This window comes from Panthera tigris, chromosome B4 (genome assembly GCF_018350195.1).
Source record: "Panthera tigris isolate Pti1 chromosome B4, P.tigris_Pti1_mat1.1, whole genome shotgun sequence".
Lineage (NCBI taxonomy): Eukaryota > Metazoa > Chordata > Mammalia > Carnivora > Felidae > Panthera > Panthera tigris.
Window position 1 is genome coordinate 125,500,822 of NC_056666.1, and position 6,000 is coordinate 125,506,821.

Sequence of the window (6,000 nt, forward strand, 5' to 3'; positions counted from 1 at the left end):
TCGGTGCCATTAATGTCTATAAGCAATGAAATACCATCAGAAATAATTTTTTTAATTTTTATTTATTTTATTTATTTTTTAGTTTATTTTTATTTATTTTGGGAGAGAGAGAGAGAGAGCAAGCAGGAGAGGGATAGAAAGAGAAGGAGACAGAATCCCAAGCAGGCTCTGTACTGTTAGTGCAGAGCCCGACATGGGGCTTGAACTCACAAAACAGTGAGATCATGGCCTGAGCCGAAGTCAAGAGTTGGATTCTTAACCAACTGAGCCACCCAGGCGCCCCAGAAATTACTATTTTTAAATTTATTTTGAATAAAAATAAAAATCATTGTTAGGGGTCACTAGGAGGCCTTCTGTGGTGCTGGAAATACGTTATTGTAACTGAGCCAATGTGAGCTGGTTCCTTGGTGAGTCAGAAACTGCACTAGGTTGAGTTGTTGCACAAAGAAAACTTATTTGCAGCAATAAGGAGATCATGGGGAATGGTTTCCAAAGCTGTGACTCCCTGGTTCCTTTTATTTTTTTTTTTTTTAAGTTTTATTTTATTTATTTCGAGAGAGACAGAGACAGTGCAAGTGGGGGAGGGTCAGAGAGGGAGAGAGAATTCCAAGCAGGGTCCGTGCTGCCAGCGCAGAACCAGACAAGGGGCTCGAACCATGAAACCGTGAGATCATGACCTGAGCTGAAACCAAGAGTCAGATGCTGGACAGACTGAGCCACCCAGGCTCTTCTGAATGGATTCCTTTTGTTTAGGGTTAGGATGAATATTTAGATGAGGAAGTCTTTTCATCTTATGTAGATAGAGGTGGCCATAAGGTCAAGTAAGTGCCTTAAGAAAACATGTCTAATACATACATTGTATGTTATGTAAATGAGGCTGAGGTTCCCGCTTGGGTGGAGATTTTAGTACCATAATGAAGTAAAGGTGATGGTAGGTCCTTCCAGAGGTCACTCCATGGTCCATCTGCACAGGCACAAGTAGGGGGCTTGATGGGGTTGAGCTCAAAATGTCTGGGTGGTCTGGGCCTGCGGGAGGTCTTGTCAGGGCAGTGGCCATCATCTGCAGGGTGGTTTTGGGTTTCATTTGCTTGAGTTAAGAGGTAAGCCAGAAGGAAGAGCTTAAGGAAAAAAGTCAGACAACGGTTAGTATATACAAGCAGGTTGGCAGTAAATGTCAAGTCTTGGGGCCTAGCTGGTGACACTATTTGAGCTGGGGCTGGTTACATGAAAGTGATCACTTTGTGAACACTCAGCAAGCTGTACATTGATTTGGGCATTTTTCTGTATGTTATATTTCAGTAAAAATTTTAGTCTTTATAAATATTTCAGTTTTTGAAATCTTCAGAAATCTCTAACTCCTCATTAAATCTAAAATTCCCAAATGTTAAATTTCAAGATCCATTATTTCTTCTTTAATTTTAGAGATTAGAGTTCCACTTTCAATTCAAGTGCTCATTATAAATAGTTTTCGTGGAAAAATTATGTGCCAGACATATGCTAGGTGTTGGGAATGTAACTGGACATAAACACAGTCCTTACCCCGGTAGAGCCATGGGGAAGACCACATTGAAAAGGAATCCCAATCCAGATGTGAGGCCTACCCAAGAGGAAGTTTATTAGAATCTAGGCGCTTATGAAGAAAGGAGTTAAGCCAAATGGAACTGAAACTAAGACCTGAGGCTAAAGGTGGGGCGAGGGAGGGGAAGGAGACCGGCAGAAACAATGCCAGGGTAAAGGTCGGGCACCGAGAACAAGCAGGAAGTGAAAGGCTACTGAGCGGCAGAACGGGAAAGGTGGGGAATGGTAGAAAGGAAGGCGTACACAGAAAGATCAAGCAGAGCAGCAAACACCACATTTTAGAAATGAATTTTCTGGCAGAAAAATAGTATCAGTGGCTACCAATGTCTCTCAAGTTGGTGTGCAAGGAAATACTAGAGATGCTTGGAATGACAGGATGTTAGAGATCCATCTTTCCTTGTAGCAGTGAGATGAGACCCTACCAATTCCCCCCACCATCACCATCTCATTGGGAGGAGAGATGGAGGTCATAGTAAACCGAGGACAGGATTTGAAAGTGGTGGTGGTGAGGAGTTACAGAGTAGAAGCTCCAAACCTTGAGCCTCTGTTATCATTATGCCTCTCGTCTCAAGGACACACTTGTTGATGTCCAGTCAGCTCTTTTGCTTTCATTACACACAGATGGCCACTATCTTTGTGTCCCAGGCAAGCTCTCCTTCCCCATTCCTGCTTTACAAAGAACACAGCACAAAAGTGATCCTGGGCAGTATTCTCTCCTTCAAGCAAACACATACCAATAGTGAAGACTTAAAGACTGCGTGGATAGCAAAGACAAAAATAAAAATGTTAAAATAATGCCTGATTCAATCAAAAGTGAAAAGATGAGTTGAATCCAATTAAAGCACTGTGGAGGGGTGGGGATGGGTTGAGGATTCAAATAAAGGCAAAGAATTAGATAATAGTGTAACTCAAACCCAGAAGGCGGGTTTAGCAACACCAACCATTTCCATTGGAAAGTTTTGAGCTTAAAGCCCCCAGTTGGAATAAGTGACTAATTTTTTAAAAGGCGAGTGCATCTATTTTTGGTGCTGGAAAAATAACCCTGGAATTCAGATCCTGCCTTGGGCCAAAAATCTCTGGCAAGAAATCAATGCAACTTGCTTGGGATGGGAACATCAAGTCATTTTAAGATGCTGTAACTCTTCTCTTAGTCTAGTGTGTGTATGTATTTTAGTCTTGGGAAGATTTAAAATTAAATATAGAAAAATCAAGAGACCAAATCCACACTATTAACACTTTTGTATTAAATTTAGGAACATCAATCTGTGTATATTTGTATTCACAGTATTTTTAATGTTTAAAATAATTGGGTATGTGATCATATCTCAGAGATTAGGCTTCTGATTCCAACTTGAAATGTGTAATGGAGTCATTGACTTTACATTTGTAATTTATTGCCAAAAGGTGTAAGAGGATTTTATGGTTTGCAAGCAATATAGTATTGGAATATTTAAGAGATTTGCTATATTTACAAATTTAGTTTAGTCTCTAAGTACTTGAGAGTGTTTTGCTTGTAGGTGATTAATGTACTTAAGGAGAAAATTGAATATGTTAAATTTATTAGTGCAGTTTAAAAGATTTAAGGGAAATTTAATTAAGCTTGTAAACATAACTGGTTGAAAGGAGTTTAGTTTGTTCAACTTGAGTATATTAAAGCCCCTTTACTAAAATACACTAGACTTATTCATGGAATAATAAAATTTGTATGCTGAACTTAAAGACTTAAGGGAAACTGTATTTAAAACTTTATTGCTTAAAATCATCTTTTCTGTACATATATATCACCAACCCTCCACCTCACCTCCTCCACGGACACCAAGCTAAGAGAACAGTCTTTTAATTTTTTCCCTAAAAGCTTTTACTCTTTTTAAGATTGAGGAAAAGGAAAAAGAGGGTAAAAGTTCCTGGCTGTGATGAAATCCCAGGAGTTCAGAAGAAAAATGAGAGAGTAGAGAGGGAAAGAGAGCTTCAGAGACCATGAGGCCAATTTAGCTGGATCAGCTTTTCCTACAGGGCCATTTCTGCATAAGAAGCACACATTTATTGGAGCTTTCTATGTTGAAGGCTCTTATAAATAATGCGACAGTATTGTTTTCTACAATTTTCAGTTCAAATGCAATTTATTTAGCTACAATATGAATGAAATAGGCTTGGGGGAACTAGTCTGGAAACTAATGATGAAATTGTGTTGTTGGTTTTTTTAAAAAAAGATTTTATTTTTAAGTCATCTACACCCAATGTAGGGCTTGAACTTAGAACCCCGAGATCAAGAGTTGCATGCTCCACTGCTCCACTAACTGAGCCAGCCAGGCACCCCCACAAAGTTGTTTTGATTGAACGGAAATTCAATAACATTTTAGATCTTTTAAAATATGAGACATTTATAAGTTTGAAGTCAAATGTTGACTTTCACAAATGAGACAAAAATGCAAGAATATCCGGGGAAGGGGGTACTGTAAACTAGCAGCAAATGACTTTCCCTGAAGATAATGATGCATACTTTTGTATATGGCTCACTTTACAGTCTATGACATGAACAGGTGAGTGTATGCTAATGTCACTGCTCTCATTATAACTTTTATAGGACTATATCTAGTTTTAAGGGTTATTCAAGAGTGTGACAAGGTGATACTGTGGAGTTTTAGCTAGAATGTTCTCTCTCCTCAACCCCTCCAAAAATCCTTTGAATTTCTTCCTATTTCCCACGTGGTTTAGCCCCTCAAAGAGACTGGACAACTTCAGTTGCCCCAAAGGGAAGGGGAGGCTCAGCAGGACCAATGGAACATAGCCTTCAAGTTCTTGGTTTTTAGGTACAAACGAAACAAGCAGATAAAAACCAAACAAATCAAAAATCTACGCAGAGTTAAAAGATGTGGATAACTTCTGCTAAGCCACTTGTGATATCTGCCCCCTCCTCCAGGTGTGCAAAGATCCTGCAGACAGGAGGGGCTGGAAGGGATCTCTGAGAGTAGCTAAAAACAAGGGGCCAACTCTGATTGAATGTCTAGATTTATTTGGGAGTTCAGGGAAAGGGAACCAGTGCCCTTTTGCCTGCCTGAACCTTGGGAGGCAGAAGCCTCTTGCAACTGTACTAATACAGTAGCCACAGTACCTGCAGAGCTCCAGCCCTGGAAGTGTGCCTAATCCACATTGAGATGTGTGTCAGCATAAAACACATCAGATTTTACTTAGTATAAAAAGGAATGTAAAATATCCTGCTGATAACTTTTATATTGACGGAATGTCAAAATGACAATGTTTTAGATAAATTAGATCAAATAAAATATATTGTTAGAATTAATTTCACCTTCAGGCAATCAAGGTCAACATCAGTGGTCATAAGTCGTATTGATAGTATATGCTTGATATGACATGATGAAAATGGCACTTTACCTCTGTGGTCTTCCTCACAAATACCCATAACCTCAATATAATCATGGAAAAAAAAGAAAAAACATCAGACAAATTTTAGTAGAAGGAGATCCTATAATATACCTGACAAAAATCCTCAAAACTCTCAAGGTCATCAGAAACAAGAAAAATCTGAAAAACTGTCACAGTCAAGAGAAGCACAAGGAAACATGACAAATAAATGTCTTGGATTGGATTCTGGAACAGAAAAGGGATATTAGGTGAAAACTAAGGAAACTTGAATAAGTTTGGATTTTAGCTGATAACAGTATATCAGTATTGGTTCATTATTTGTAACAAATATACCCTACTAATATAACATGTTCATAATAGGGGAAATTGGAGGCATATTGGGAACTCTGTACTATCTGCTCATTCCCCACCCTCCTATAAATCCAAAGCTGTTCTAAAAATGGCGTCTTAAAAAAAAATCAGGGAACAGATAACATATAGAAACAGGATTGTGTTGAGATTGGGCCAGGCCACGTGAAAAGGCTTCTGGCATAGCCAGTAAAACCCTATTTATTACCCTGGGTCATAGTTACATGGGTGCTTACCTTATGGTAACTCAATAAGCCATACATTTGTTGTGTGAGGTTTTCTGTATCTATGGTCCTATTTTTCTTGCATTATAAAAGATAAAAATCAACCAAAAATTAATTTCACATGTTCCCTTCTACTTTTCTTTAAAAACTTTCATTTATTTATTTATTTTTAAATTTTATTTATTTATTTTGAGAGAGAACGTGTGCATGAGTGGGGAGCGGGGGAGGGGCAGAAAGAGAGGGAGAGAGAAAGTATCAAGCAGGCTCCACACTGTCAGCACAGAGCCGGAAGTGGGGCTCAAACTCACAAACTGTGAGATCACGACCTTAGCCAAAGACAGGAGTCGGACACTTAACTGACTGAGCCACACAGGTGCCATCCCCCCCTTTTTGTTTTTAAGCTAAAATTTTAAATTACTTGTGTGACTTGCATTATTTCTTATTGGAGTGCTCTGCCTTAGAAGCT